This window comes from Papio anubis, chromosome 7, assembly GCF_008728515.1.
Source record: "Papio anubis isolate 15944 chromosome 7, Panubis1.0, whole genome shotgun sequence".
Taxonomy (NCBI): Eukaryota; Metazoa; Chordata; class Mammalia; order Primates; family Cercopithecidae; genus Papio; species Papio anubis.
The window spans coordinates 11254220-11270410 of NC_044982.1; the positions used below are offsets into that span (position 1 = coordinate 11254220).

The 16191-nt window shown below is 49.4% G+C and overlaps 1 protein-coding gene across 6 annotated transcripts in view; it reads left to right on the plus strand.

The window, feature by feature from the left end:
- CLMN (calmin) overlaps positions 1-16191 on the plus strand; it is a 129548-nt gene that overhangs the window by 21208 nt on the left and 92149 nt on the right. The window lies entirely within an intron of this gene.

Below are 16191 nucleotides of genomic sequence, written 5' to 3' on the forward strand. Positions count from 1 at the left end.
ATGCTGCAGAGTCACATCAGCCACCCCATTGATCTTAGCTGGCACCTGGGGTGGGGGTGCCATTCTATCCTGTGCCTTAGGGGCAGGGATGGCGTTGGAGGAGGGTGTGGGTTGGAGGCCTGGATTTGCCTTGTACACCTGGTGCAGGGAAATCAGAAGCCTCTGGGCAAATGGGTGAAGTATTTGCCTAGAATTTGCTCTCCAGTGGCCATAGATACCCATGGGCCCGTCTGTTCGGGCCTCAAGTAGGCTCAAATCTAGAAACTGTGAGGTTGAAGAGCTGAAATGGTGATGGGGGTGCTGGTGGGAGCAGTTGCAGAGCAGAGAGAAAAGGCAGGAGGGAGGCCGCTGCCCTTATAGGGTGGTCTCTCTCAAAACAGAGCCCCCACAGGCGACAGAGCCCACGGGGAAGCCAACCATGGGCTCGAGGGCGTGTCCCTGACCTCCCTGGCCTGTCTCCTCTTCTGCTGTTGCTGAAATCCAATGCCTGCTGACACGCCCTTAGTAGCAGTGCTCGTGAAGCTCTTTGCCCGGCACAGATATAATCCTCAAGAGGGTTATCCACTTGGCTAATCATCTGTGGTGGCTACTGTTTCTGTTTTGTGTAGTTATAAAAGTCACATCACCACATTTTTGGGCCCTTACCCCAGCACAGCTGCTGCCGGCACTCTCGTGGCATCCCTCCTGATCTGTCTCCATTTGAACATGTGGCTTTGGCACTTGTGTTTCCGGTCTTCTCCCATTTGAGTCCGACTCTTTACTTTGCCTTTGCCGGCGAGTGTCTTGTCCAGTGCCACCTTCCATGTTGTTGGGGGCCCTCCCTGGGCTGTGTGAGGCCCCTGCTGCCCTTGGCATTGCATTTCAGCTCTTGCCACTTCATTGTCACACTGTGGTGGCTCCCTCATCGGGTGTGAGCCCTTTGGGGGCAGGATGTGGTCTCAGCCACCTCTGGGAGCCTGGCCCAGAGCTAGCCCAGTGGTGCCCATGGAGTGGCCGCACCGTGCCCCACTGAGCGTCCAGGCTGTCTCCACAGTGGGAGACAGGAGGCTGCTGTCCAATCAGAGCTGCCTGATTGAGCATCTTGCTCTATAGTGGTGTCTCTATGTTGGGGTGAAATTTCCTCATGATAGGTTCCTAGAAAAACAATGATGAGGTCAAACATTTTATGGCCCTTGGTCAACATTTATGCTTGACTGCCATTCTGTTTCTTTCAGGGTGTAGGTTTCTGGGTCCCCCCAGACTCCTGTCACTTGGCACTTAGGCAGAAAAATAAAAGAACTATTGAGCTAGTTCTAATGGAAGGCAAGAATGAAAATGAAGAGAAACGGTAACCAAAGGTTGGGCAGGGAAGGGAGAGGGCCAGCACAGGTCAGATCTGGGAGACTGGATTTAAATGCAGAAAAAATCCAAGTGGGAGGTGATGGCATAGGGTGATGATCACACAGCTTAGAGCCCACAGCCTGGACCCAAATCTTGACTCTGCCTCTTTGTAGCAGGGTCTCTTCAAACCTCAGAAGCCCTGTTTGCATCCCATCATTTACCTTCTACTCCCTAGTGGGCGTGGACAGGTTGCGGTCTCTCCACTGTGTTGTGAGGCCTTGTGGGCAGCGGCCCGGCTCTCATCCTCCTGTCTCCAGCACCTGGTGCTGCGCCTGGTGCAGCATAGGCGCTCAGCAAACAGTGGCATGAATGGATGAACGCCGGAAGCCCTGGTGCATGGCCTGTGGGGCTGGAGGAGGGACCTGGCTCTTGGGCAGTGTTCTTGCTCCTTCAGAGTGTCTCCCATTCTGTCATGGATCCAGTGGGGCCTGGACACTGAAGAGCCCAGAATGGTCCTCTGGATCCTGGGTTTTTACATCTGCTCTCTCCTGACTTGGATGAGCCTTTTTGGGTAGGGAAAGGGCCTGCGGCCATGGTGGTGGTGGTGGGAGGTGGGGGTGGGCACAGGGAGGACCCTGAGCAGCCCAGTCCATTTTCTCTCCCTGCTGGCTGTCATTCCCATTAGACCATGTGCTAACAGGGCAGGATTTTTGTCTGGTTCAATCACTGAGGCTTCCCTAATGTCAGGCACATAGAGGGCACTCAATAAATGTGTAAATGAATAAATACAGGAATGAATAAACATATAAATAAGTGAATGAGTGTTGGGAGTACTGGAAGTGGCTTTCTATGGGGCACCAAAGTAACTGGAACCTGGTGGTAACATAGATGCTTTTAAAAGATTGCTTCCAAAGATACTTTGGAGTCAAGAGAACCTGGATCGAGTCACAAATTGGTCACCCTGGCCTGTGGCCTGAGCAGGTTACGGCGCATCTCTAAACTCCTTTTCTTCCTCTGTAAAATAGGAATGGCAGATGGTACCCTGGATGTTAGGTTAGATATGCTTATTTATGTGCACCTGTCTCTATTTCATGGTTACTTCTGTCTTCCCTGCTGTCTTCCTTTGCAGGCATAGATGTACCTCTTTTTGCAAAGACATGAATATACTCCTGTTATAGGTCCTCCTGGTTTATACTTGGGCCAACGTTCAGATCCAAGATTAACTTAGCCTGGTGGAAAACTTCTTTCCTCCCTGTAAAAATTGTGTGTTTGGTGGGGCAGTTGCTGGCAAGTGAGGAGTCACATTCCTGCGACTGAGGTTACTATCTCTTTGTATGACTGACCCTCTCCTCTTTGGGGTGCCTGGACCAGTGGCTGTGTGGCCCCTTGAACAGTCTCTCTGGTTCCTTGCACCAGTTTTGGTCTCCAGGGGTGCAGGCGAGACAAGAGAGAAGCTTCTGGCTAAAGAGGATGCCCCTTCTGATGCAGCGGATGCAGCGGCGGGCTAGCCTGGAGAAGCCGAGCAGAACCCACCGCCCACCTTCTGGCAGATCTGAGTAATGACAAGGGAGAGAACAGGCTCTTCTTTGTGTTTTGTGTTTTGTGATTCATTGGGGTATAAAATCTGTTGGGGGGGGGGAGGGGAAGGGAAGGGAGAGGACTGCAGGCAGGAACCCAGCTCGAATTGGGTGCCATGGTGGCGGCCAGGTGGGGTGGGGTTGGGCGATGATGCCATGGGAGCTGGGAGAGTCGAGAATTGTGTGACTTTACAGCAGGCCCGTCCCAGTGCCGGCAAGGCCCGGGAGCATCTGGAGCTCTCATGTGCTGCTGGGGGAAATGCAAAGTGGTACAGCTGCTCCGGAAAGTGTGGCTAGCAGTTTCTTATCAAGCGAGACATACTCCAACGTACAGCCTCAGATTTCCTCTAGGGTATTTGCCAAGGGAAATGGAAGCATATCCACACACAAAACTATATACATGGGCGAGCATACATATGCATGCTGTGTGTGTGTGTGTGTGTGTGTGTGTGTGTGTGTGTGCGCCTGCCATATTCATAATATCCAAAAACTGGGCACAGTCCAAACGTCCCTGTACTGGCGAAGGGATCCACAGATTGTGGCACATCCATGCAGTGGAATACTGCTTAGGAGGAAGAAGGGAAGAACTGCTAATGCACACAGCACAGATGAATCTCAAAACCATTCCACCGAGTGAAAGAAGCTAGATTCTAAATGCTCTACAGATTGCATGATTCCATGTGTATGACAGCTTGCAGAAGGCAAAATTATCAGGACAAAAAATGGATGTATGGTTATCAGGGGCTGGGAGTCGGGGAAGAGGATTGAGTACAATAGGGCACAAAGGAATTTTGGGGGTAATGGAATATTCTATTTCTTCCATATGGTGGTGGTTACATGGCTTTATTTGTTTGCCAGAACTCACAGAACTGTACACAGGAAAGGCTGAAATATACTGTATGTAAATTAGACTTCAATAAATCTGACTTTAAAGAGAGACCACTAGCGAGCTGGGAATCTTCGTATCATAGTTTTTTAATGACACTGGTGTGTCTGTTTAAGCAGGACTGCACAAAGTGGCCGTTTTGATTCTGTAAGCACCTTCTAAGTGATTTTTGAAATCCCTTCCTCCTAAAAACCACAGGAACTCCACTGAGCCTCAGGCATTGACTTACTTTGTAAATGAGACTTTACAGACTTCTTTCAAGCCTAGTAAAGTGATATCTGCAGGGAAAGTCACAGATAGGAATCTGATGGCCACCCTTTCGCTCCCACCCCTGGCAAACACAGAGCCCAGAGCCCTTCCTGGGAACAGACTAGTTGGCATTTGTTTGCTTTCTCCACCTCCAACAGAAGGTGTTCCCTTATCCCTTCTGATGGGAAGATGAGATTCAAGTGCACAGCCCTGGAGTCAGACAGACCTAGGGGTGACTTTGGATCAGTCTCAATTAGTTTTGGCTATGAATTACAGAAAACCTAAAACAACATTGTTGTAAACCAAAACGCATTCCTGTTCAAGCTGGTGTGGCAGCTGTGTGTCAGATTATCTGCAGGTTCTCAGGTTCCTCTTCGCTCATTGCACTGCCATCCCACCATGTAGCTCTTGACTTCATGACCCAAGATGGCTGCTAGAGCTCCAGCCATTACATTAATGTTTCGGGCGGCATGACAGAAGGAAGGATAATGAAGAAGAATCAAGGGGCAGATGCTAGCTCTCTGTTAATGGACATTTCAAGAAACTACCTGATAGCATTTCTGCTGACATCTTATTGGTCAGCACTTAGTCACTGGGTTGTGATTAACTGCGCAGGAAACTGGGAAATAAAGCCCGTGGTGCTCGCCTAAGAACAAGAGGTTCTGATTCTATGGAGGAAGGAGAGAATGGTTATTTGGGGTGGGGAAGGCAACCAACAGTCTGTACTGCAACTTCCAGTTTTGCTGTGTTTTTACAGCAGGCTTTTGATGAGTCTTTATGATTATGTCATAAGGGCTCTGCCCTGGTGAATGGATTAGTGTCATTATTGAGGGAGTGGGTTAGTTATCACAGGAGGTGGTCTCTGATTAAAATGGTACGTTCAGCCCCCTTCCTCTCTGTCTTGTGTAGTCTCTTGCCCTTTTGCCTTCCACTCTGGGATGACACAGCACGATGGCCCTCACCAGGTTCCAGTGTCGTGTTCTTGGACTTCCCAGCCTCTAGAAATGTGAGCCAAAATGCTGTCCAGCGTAAATTACCCAGTCTGTGGCATTCTGTTATAACAGCATAAAACAGACTAAGACAACGCACTTTCCCCCTGGAACCTCCAGAGGGAATAGCACCTTGATTTTTGCCCAGTGAGACTCTTTTGGACTCTGACCTCCAGACCTATAAGATAAGTTTGAGTTGTTTTCAGCCACCACATTTGTGGTAATTTGTTACAACAAGGGAAACCAAGGAAGCTACTTGTGGTCAGGGGGAGCCTCTCTGAGGAGATGAACAATGAAGAATAGGTGTCACCATGCAAGGATTTGGGTGCACAGTACTTTGGACAGAGAAGACAGCAAGTGCAAAGGTCCTGAGGTAGGACTGAACTTGACTTGTTTGTGGGTCACTCATCTGTCATTGGCCAGCCATCACTTTAAGTGGCCTGGTCCTTTGGTCAACATGAGAACACTGACCTTTGTCCCAGCGCGCCTCTCCCACCCCTTTGTTTTTGTGTATGTTTTCCCTTTTGCTCTAAGTGCTCTTTTAGCCCAGAAAACTGTGCATTCAAAGAGGGCTAGTCCAGTATCCCTTCTTCTGAGTCCTCTTCTGACACCACCCCTGGGCAGACTGACAGAGTTTCTTCTTGCCGTTCTCAGCTCTTACCATACGTGTCCCCTGTGCAGCAGCCACTCGTTCATACAGTACATCTACTGCCTCTACTGGGCTATCCCCCTAAGGTGAGCCTGTGTCTTACCTCTCTGTTCTTACCACCTGGCACAATGCCTGGTATGCAGGAGGCACAATGGTTGTTGAGTGAATGATAGCTCTGACGTCACAACCAGTGGCTCTGAAGTCTCCTGCTTACCCTTTCCAGTGGCTACTCTCTTCGATTAGATGGAACTAACCAGCTTGTGAGCATTGCAGTCTGAACACGTTTTTCCCAGGAGCAGTGGCCTCCACCCTGTAATTGTGACTAAAATTGCATCGATCTTATTGTACGGCCATATGAGGCGGGAGCCCAGTAGGAAACTCAAAAGGGGTGAGTCCAGAGGGTTTGATGCAGAGGCTGTTTACAGAGGTGGGGCAGGAAAAGGACACCACCAAGGGCTGGTGTAGCACCCAGTGACTCCCAGCAGCAGGGAGCCTGTTACCATTGCCAGGCCTGATGGGCAAGAAGAGGGGGCTGAATTAGAGGAGCCCGACAAAGCCATCACCTAGTGAGGGGCGCTCTGGCTGGAGCTGGGGGCCCAGGTGGAAGAATGCAGCCCTGGCCAAAACCACAGCTAGGGAGCTGGGGCAAGAGTAGGAGGCAGCAGAGGAATAAGTAATGTGACCCCTTCACCCCACATTGTCCTGCCAGCGCCTCCCATTGGCCAAATCCCGTGAGTGGCCAGAAGACCAGGGTGCCCAGTGACACAACCTGTAGAGGACCTTCCTCCCAGGACACGGGGCAGGGAGAGAAAGGAAGAGGAAGTAGGAGGAGGGGTGTGCAAAGGCGACTAGCACAGGGATTTTTCCCAATCCTCAGCATCACACTTGAAAATAAGTGCCCTTTTTTACAAGGTGGACACCCAAGATCATGTGACTAGGAAGGGACAGATGAGGGAGGGGGAGCCGGAATGTGGACGCAGGTCTGTCTCCAGGGCCTTTCTGCTGGACAGGCTCCTTCCCCGGGGATGCCTCTGGGCTCAGACCGAGTGCAAGGCCTGCCCCGTGCATGCCAGACAAGCACACGTTCTGCCCCCAGCCCTTCTCCTTCCAGAGGTGCCCTGGGAGTTTGTGTCCTGGAACCCAGCTTTCTTCTGCTTCATTGCAGCGATCTTAACTGTAATTCTGCTGTGGTGCTTTGTTGGTTAAATTTTATCTTCCCCGTGGAAGCAGGGGTCATGCCCGTTTCTCATCTTTGTAGTCTATCCAGTTCCTGGCACATAGTAGGTGCTTAGCGAATACTTTTAGAAATATAAGTGAATCCAGCCCACTCCCCCACCCGTTCTTTGGCTGGCAGGCAGGCTGACTGCACGCACTCTTCTGGCTGTTTAGGGTGAGGTAGGTAGGAAGAGGTTTGCCTGGGGAGGGGGGAAGCCCTCCAGCCAGACTTCTGGCCTCCTCCTCCTCCTCTGGCGCCACCCTCCAGCCAGGCAGTGGGGCTGGCACCTTCCCTGCTGGCGTTGGGTAAGTTTTAGCTAGAATGCTGAGTGAGAGACTGAGGAGGGAGTGGGAGGGAGTTTTGCCTTGTTTTCTACTTCATGTTGCCTCATTCCATACCATGTAGAACAACACCGGGCATGGTCTCTGGAGACTGCAGGTTTGTGTGATGGTCCCGAGACCCTTGGGAAAGGAAGGAGCCTGGACCCCATTCTCAGCCTCACAGGACAGCTCAGCCAGGGGATGTGTTGTTGCCTCAGACTTCTTTTTCCATTTCACAAACCAGAGAGGGCTGCGGGGCGGGGGTGGGTGGGAGACAGCGGGTGGAGTACACCCATGTGTCTCTGTCCTTATCCTCTAGTGCTGGGGTCTGCGCAGCTCGTTCCTGCCTGCCAGGAGCAGGTGCACAGAGCCCATTCCCCTGGCCTTGGGTCCAGAGAGAATGACAGTGAAGATCACAGGCTGACAGACTGCCCAGGGAGGCCTCAAGATATGTATAGTTATTTGATTTGATTTAAAAACAAGTCAGAGAAAACTTGAAAATAGAGAGAAAATAGGGAGGAAGGAAGGAGGTAAGGAAAGAAGAAAGGAAGGAAGGAGGGAGGGAAGGAAGGAGGGAAGGAAGGAAGGAGGGTAGAAAGGAGGGTAGGAAGGAGGGTAGGAAGGAAGGAGGGTGAGAAGGAAGGAGGCTGTGGAGGAAGGCGGGTGGGAAGGAAGAAGGGTGGGAAGGAAGGAGGGAGGGAAGGAGGGTGGGAGAGAAGGAGGGAAGAAAGGAAAGAGGGAGGGAAGGAAGGAAGGAGGGAGGGAAGGAAGGAAAGAGGGAGGGAAGGAAGGAAAGAGGGTGGGAAGGAAGGAGGGAGGGAAGGAAGGAGAGAGGGAAGGAAGGAAGGAGGGAAGGGAGGGGAGGGGAGGGATTTTCCATCCCATTTACCCTGACATAGTTATTGTCGTTTTAATTGTTTTATTTGTAACCATCTCCCAAATACATTCCTAGTGGTTCTCATGGCCATGGACGGCTATGTGCAAAATTGCATTCTGCTCTATGTCACCCACTTCTTTCTCCTGCTCCTTGGTTGTTCATGGCTGGTTGGATGTGCTGGGGTGGAATTAGCCATGTTCCTGGAGGAGCAGACCCACACTGGGCACCCGTGCTCTCGCAGGCCTGTGCTTTTGGAGCGTCGTCTCGCCCTCCCTGAGCTGGTTCATGTTACTTTAATCAGGCTATGCTGATTTCTCTCCAGCTCCCAGCAAATCCTAGCTCATGGCAAAGCTGGTGTTTTTAGTGGGGTCACAAGCATAATGGCCCCCACCCTCCCCTACCACCAGCCTGGGAGTCTGCAGAGCAGTTGAAGTCAGAGGGTACCCTCTGTCCCCGTGAGTGTGCAGGGGAGAGCTGTGCTCAGGCTTTTGACCTGAAGTTATTTAAAGTCGAGGACATTGTCTTAGAGGAAGGACAAAAATCAATAAGGGAGAGAGTGAGGCTTTTACTTACACCTTCTGGAGGGCCAAGGAGCCTGTGATCCAAGATGCAGGGGGTGGAGGTGGGGGTGGGGGACCCTTGGGGGGCAGATCTCTCATTACTGGTGTTTGTTTGTGTTGTTATTTTAAACCATTCTAGGGGAGCTTATGAAATCTCTGGAGACTTTTAAAAATAGCATAGTTTCTGGTTTTAAAAGTAGTACATGTCCACTGTATAAAATATGGAAAAATACAAAATGTTCCAAATGATACCACCCGGAAATGCCTACCATTTACCTTTTGACGCATTTTCTTTTTGGGCTTTGTCCCTGTAAATGTGTCGAGTTTTAACATAAATAGTGTAGAGGGTGTTAAGGACATGTAGTTGTGTGGAGCACGCCGCTGAATTCTCTCCATGCCTCAGTCTCCCTATCTGTGAAATAGGCCGAAAAGTCAGACCTTCCTCACAGGCTTGCGGCGAGGCCAAATGAGGACATGGGAACATGTCGACCCTTGGCACAGTGCCAGGAACACCGTCAGTGCTCAATAGATGCTTGTCATTGCCATTTGCAATTTCAGTCCATCATATATATAATTTTGGATCCTATTTTTTTTACTTTGTGTTCTGACCTCAGAGTTTTCCCATGTTTTAAATGTTGGGTAACCAGCGTTTTCGGGGCTGCACACGCATTCTTTCTGTGGCTGACTTAACTGCTGTTGGCCATCCAGGGCATCTCCAGCTTTGCATGCTTTTTGGTACCTCCTGCTGTGATGAACCTCCTTGCACGTTCATTCTTGTCCCCATTTCTGGTGATCTTAGAGGACAGATACCTAGATGTGGAAATATTGGGTCACAGGCTATGGGAATTTATCTATGGGGCTCTGGATAATGCACGCTCAGCTCTGTTTTAAGGAGGAGGATAGGGCTCCCCATTCCCCAGAGAGGCTTGCTGGGGCCAGTCTGACCCTGCCTCTCCCGGAGCATTCACCTGAGCTTGGTGTTTATTTGCAGAAGTGATAATCCCCAGCTGCACCTGCAACATGGAGCTCTGGGGATGAGAAACAGCTCCTGTGGCCAGTGATATTTCCAGGGGGATGTGAGTGTCTGGGGTTTTTTTTTTGGCACAGGCAGCATGCAGCCCCAGGTATTAGCCAGCCCCGAGACTCAGGAGCTGCAGGGATGCGGCTCCACGTGGGCGGGATAAATCTGTTTACAGGCCATCGCCATGGCTAGACTGCCTGGCTCCCATTTCACAGGCGCCTGCAACAGGTGGTTTCCTGGATGGCGAGGCAAGCCCCAGGCAGACAGGAAGCCTCACACCCAGGCTCAGCTCCAGGGTGAATGTTGTCATCAGTAACAAGGGACGCTGTCACAGCCCTGGTTCCACTCTGGCCAGCTAAAGCTTTTTCCAGGGTGGTTTCTTTTTAAATTGTTCTTGCTCTTTGAGGGAGGAAGAAATTAAGAATTCGACAGAAGACTGTGGTCAGGTCAGAGCCCAGCAGGTGCCTAGGAGGATATTAATAACGACAACAGCATCGGCATCTGCGCTCCTGGCAAGCACGTGTTTGCATCATCTCTGCTACAAGCATGGGAGCTCCATGCCCTTGGTATTCTCAGTTACTCTGTGTTGGTATCCCTAGGCTGCCACCCTTCATAGAAGCAGCATTCATTGAGCACCTACTGCATACCACAGCACTAGGGTGGGGATGGGAATACTGAGAAGCTGTTCTGATGCTCAGGAGCTGAAAGCGCCATAAGGAGGCTGTGGGTTTCCTAGGGCTGCTGTGACAAACTAACATGAAGTGAGCACTCTCAAGCGATGCATGTGCACCATCTTATAGTTCTGGAGGCCAGAAACCTGATGCAGTCTCACTGGGCTAAATTCAAGGCACTGGTAATGCTGCGTTCCTTCTGGAGGCTCCAGGACAGAATCTGTTGACTTGCCTGTTTTAGTTTCCAGAGGCCCCTCGTATTTGTTGGCTTGTGGCCTGTTCCTGCCTCTTCAAAGTCAGCAGTGTCTCATCTCTCTCTGACTCTTTTCCATCAACTGCCTCTTCTCTTCTGTCTTCAGGATCACATCTCCCTCTGTCTTCCACTTATAAAGACCCTTGTGATAACATTTAAGGCCCTCCCCAAGAATCCAGGAAAACTTCTCCATCTCAAGATCCTTAACACATCCGCAACACATGGCACCTGAGTGGCTTTGCACCCTGTGAAGGGCTCTGCAGGTGTCAACGAGAAACAGCCTTGGACTGGAGGCAGTTTGTCTTTCATGTGAGGATTAAGGAGCTTTTCTTTTTTGAAGGTTATATTGTTTTGAAAGTAGAATCCCCGAAAGACCTCCCCCAAAGAATGGAAACTTTGCCTTGAAATGTTATAGGCTTCAGCTGTTGTGTTTGATTCTTGCATGCCTTTAAACCCGTCTTAGGTGGTGATTGCATGCAAGGAGGCTAACCCCCTGGTTGGGGAGGTGACAAGCTGGCCCCAGAGCAAGAAGACCGTGGAATACTTGGTACAGTAGGCCGAGGCAGCCAGCAGGGATTTTGGCATGACGGGGTCATAATATGAATGGCCCGCTCTTATGAGGATGGGAATTGGACATAAAAGGGAACAGAGAGGACAACAGCTCGGAGGACTAGGCTGGTGGAGAAAGTGGGCAGCTCAGGAATGGGGCTGGGGGATTGGGGAGGGAGGAGCCTGATGGCTTCTTTTCCCTGGTTTGAAGGCTTCAATGCCCCACCCTGTACCTCTCCACTGGTCTTTGTTTTGAACCCTTTTCTCCTTTTAGCATTTTAAAAAATTGAGGTATAGTATACATATGACAAGGATGTAGAACAACAGTTTTTTGTTTTTTGAGACAGAGTCTTGCTCTGTCACCCAGGTTGCAACCTCTGCCTCCCAGGTTCAAGCGAATCTCATGCCTCAGCCTCCCACGTAGCTGGGACTGCGGGCATGCAGCACCACACCTGGCTAATTTTTTGTGTTTTTTTAGCAGAGACGGAGTTTCGCCATGTTGCCCAGGCTGGTCTTGAATTCCTGAACTCAGGCAATCTCTCTGTGTCGGCCTCTCAAGTGCTGGAATTACAGGCGTGAGCCACCGTGCCCAGTCTGACCAATGGGATTTCTATAAGTGTAGCAGTAAAGTGTAGAGTGCCCTAACCTTAGGTGTATGTGATGTGTGCACACACCCATGGCACTGCCACTCAGGTGCAGGCAGAGGCCACGTCTGGAACCCAAGCAGCTCTCTGTGTGCCCCTTCCAGCCATACCTACCTCCAGCGGTAACCCCTAGCATGATTCCCAGCACCATACTGAATGTTGCTCGTTTGGGAACTTTGCGTAAATGCATCCTGCAGTGTGGATTCTTTTGTGTCTTGGCTTCTTTTGCCTGATAGTTTGCGAGATCCACAGATCCATACAGGTTATGAGTTCATTCTTTTTCATTGCCATGTAGTTTTCCTTTGTGCGACTGTACCATGTCTGTTCTCCTGTTGATGGACAAGTGGATCAATCCCAGTTTTTGGCTGTTATGAATAGTGCTGTTAAGAACACTGTTGGGCGTGTCTTTTGGTGGACACAAGCACTTGTTTCTTTTGGCTTCTACACAGGGTGGAATTGTTGAATCAAAGGGTCAGCATGTTTTAGTTTTTGTGGATGCTGCCAAACAGTTTTGAAAGTGGCACCAATTTACAGCCTGCCAGCCGGCAGTGCATTGATGTGAGCTCAAACTTCTTGATGTGTTTTGTGAGATGCTCAAGCATAGGATCGGCCAATCTCTTCAGCCTTGTCCTTCGTCACCTAGCAGAACCCTGTGCTCCAGCTGCTGTAGTTTCTGTTGTTCAGATGTGCCTGATCTGTCCTACCTCTCGGCCTTTGCATCTGCTGTTCCCTCTGCCTAGCGCACCGTTCTTTCCCCAGCCCTGCCTTCTCACTGGCTCACTCCTCTTTAAGACTTCTCTTAGGCTTATCTCTTTCAAAAGCCTACTCTGATCCCAAAACCTCATTAGGTGCCCTCCTAGGGCACCTCAGTCCCCTGGATCAGCCACATCATAGCTGTTGCGACTCTGGTTTGCAGGTGTTCATGTAAGTCCTCTAAGAGCAGGACTTTGTGATAAGGCCCCTGGCTTAGGATACAGGGCTTCTGTGCGGGATACCACTGTGGCAGTATAGAAATCGTATGGGGTTTAGAAGTAGGAGGCCCAGGTCCTCTTCCAGGCCCCACTATACTGTGGTTGTGAGATCTTAGACAGGTTACTTGACCGTCCTGATTCTGTTTTCTCTGCTGCAAAATGGGCATAAAACCTGTCTAAGTCACAGACTAATGAACTAATGAACCACAAACTAATGAACAGGAAACGCTTTGTATTCTGGTAGGTGATGCCTTGGTGTGCACTGAGAATCCTGATAGCCAGTAATGACAGTGGGTTGGTTGAGAGCCTAGGGAGGGAAATGCAGAGAGCTGGCTAGGAGCTTCTCTTTCCTCCAGAAACAGGGCTGTGTGGAGAGAGGCTGACAACCTTGGACTGGAGGCTGCAGGATCCCAAGAAAGACCCAGAATCCCAGGGTATCTCCTCCCTGCAAACCAGTGTTGTCTGAGCTTTATGGACATCTTACGATGCTAAACCACTGAAACTGCCATTCTCAAAGTGAGCTTCCCGGCCAGCAGCATCAGCATCACCCAGGACCTTGTTGCAACTGCAGATTCTCAGGCCCCACCTCGGCCTACTGCATCAGAAACTCTGGATGTGGGGCCTGGTGCTTCTGATGGGTGCTCAAGTTTACCAACCATGACACTGCAGGAAGGGCGCTGCTCTCAGACCCTCCTCTCTCCCTGTCCAAGTAAGTGGCGAATAGGGATCCAGCTGCTGCCTACTACAGCATCCAGCATCCCAGAGAGGCCTGAACATTGCACCATGCTGAGAAGGGTGGGCAGGTTGAGGCAGGCCCAGCATAGTTGGCTCTGTAGTTTGCTTGTTGCATGTGGCCTCCATGGAGCCTGGCCATGGAGCTGGGCTAGAAAGTGACGGGGACAGTTCCCATCAGACAGAGGGTTTGTGCACAGAGAGGGCTGGCAGGAGTGGGAAGGTCTTTATTTATTTGTATAGATGTAGATCATAGGATTTCTCTGGTTTGCAAAATCAGACCATTAGAATTGGCCCTCCTCTCTGCAGATTCACAGGAGGGAAGATAGGAGGCAAGGCACAAGGGGCCATTCAGGCAAGGCTGGGATTCTAGCGAAGATGACAGCAACAAAATGTGGTAGCCTTGGGGGGATGAAGTGACCTGGGAGGCAGCTAACGTGTGGCAGCTGGCCTTTTTCTGTTAGTTGTTGGTTCTCCCTTCCAAATCATAGATGCCACCTTTCACAGTCAGGGTCTGCCCGTCTGCAAAGCTGCATGCGAACTTTCTGTGGGGTCACGTGGTGAGCAGAGGCTGGCACACACAGTTGTTGAGTGAGACCCTGATGATCCCTGAATGATCTGCCATGAGACACATGCTCTCCCTTCAGGGCCTTTGAACTTACTGTTCTCTCTGCCTCATGGAAGGGCAGTCCCCTCCCTCCAGACTCTTGGTCTTTATGTCTTCAATTCCCATTAATTTTATAATTTTTTTTTTTGGTAAAACAGCATTTTAATTTTGGGTGAAAATATTTTTTAACTGAGCTGAAAATCACACTATGTAAAATTAACCATTTTAAAATGTGTAATTCAGTAAGATTTAGTACATTCAGAGTGTATAACCATTACCACTATCTTGTTCCAAAAGTTTCATCACCCCCAAAGAAGACCCAACACGTTAAGGAGTCACTCCCCATTTATCATCCTATCTCCTAGAAACCACTAAACTGCTTTCTGTCTCTGTGGATTTACTTATTCTAGATACTTCATTTAAATGGAAGCAGATAATATATAACCTTCTGTGCCTGGCTTCTTAGCATAGTGTTTTTGAGGTTCATCCATGTTGTAGCATGCATCAATGCTTCATTCCTCTTTATGGCTAAATAATATTCCATTGTATGGCTATTACGTCTTGCCTCTCCATCTTCCCACCTCATTGTCTAGGACTTACTATTGAAGTACATTTCAGATGTTGTTCCATTTCATCCATAAATGTTTTAGCATTTTTCTTTAAAAGATAAGGACTTTTAAAAAAGCATAACCACACTTCCATGATCACACCTGAAATAATTAGTAATATCCTTAATATCATCAAATAGCCAGAGGAAGAAGTTTTTCAGCCAGACGTTTGATGCCCAAGCTTGCTTCATCTCTACTCCTCTTCTCCTCTTCCTCCTCCTCCTCCACTTCCCATAGGTCAGAGATGATCTTGCATACACTTTACCATGTGTTCCTATGTGAATCAATTGTTGGTGGCTGCCTGGAGTGCTGAGTGCAGGAGGATTTTGAGGTGAAGTCTGGGATGGGTGGAAAAGAGTGCCGTGGTTGATTAGCAATGCCTACTGTGGACATGGGTAGAGGGTGTGGCCGCACCGTGGAGCTTATGCCTTATCCACATATCCCAGTGATCTCACCTGTTACATACCCAGCTCAAATGTCCACCTCATCCTGGAGCATATGCCTTAGCCACATATTCCAGTGATCTCACCTGTGATATACCCAGTGCAAATGTCCACTCTTCTAAAAGATTTTCTCAGATCCTCCAGTCATGATTAGTCTTTTCCTTTATGGGACTCTGTGGGGCCTGTCATGTGTGTCTAGGGGAGGAAGGTATGTTCTACAATTTACCCAGTGTTTCCCCAGCTCATGTGTCAACAGCACAGAAGACAGCACTGCTTCTCCAGAGGCCCAGACAGCATTCAGATGCAGGCCCTACCTTCCTGGGCCCAGATTCTCTCTCCCACACACATTTAAATTTCACACTCTCCTTTCCTGAAGAGAATTTGATGACCTAAAAGATTGATTCTAATGGGTATATTTCCAGGTACTAGTTGGGGATGGGTGGTTTCAGGTTTAATTTTTCTTCCTGTTCCAAATCAAGCATGGAAAGCCACATGTATTAGTCCATTTTTCACGCTGCTGATAAAGGCATACCCATGACTGGGAAGAAAAAGAAGTTTAATTAGACTTATAGTTCGACATGGCTGAGGAGGCCTCAGAATCATGGTGGGAGGTGAAAGGCACTTCTTTTATGGTGGTGGCAAGAGACAATGAGAAAAAACAAAAGCATAAACCTTTGATAAACCCATCAAATCTCATGAGACTTAATCACTATCATGAGAATAGCACGAGAAAGACTGGCCCCCACGATTCAATTACCTCCTCCTGGGTCCCTCCCACAACATGTCGAAATTCTGGGAGATACAATTCAAGTGGAGATTTGGGTGGGGACACAGCCAAACCATATCATTCCACTCATGGCCCCTCCCAAATCTCATATTCTCACGCTTCAAAACCTATCATGCCTTTCCAACAGTCTCCCAAAGCCTTAACTAATTTTAGCATTAACCCAAAAATCCACAATCCAAAGTCTTATCTGAGACAAGGCAAGTCCCTTCTACCTGTGAGTCTGCAAAACCAAAAGCAAGCTAGTTACTTCCTAGATACCATG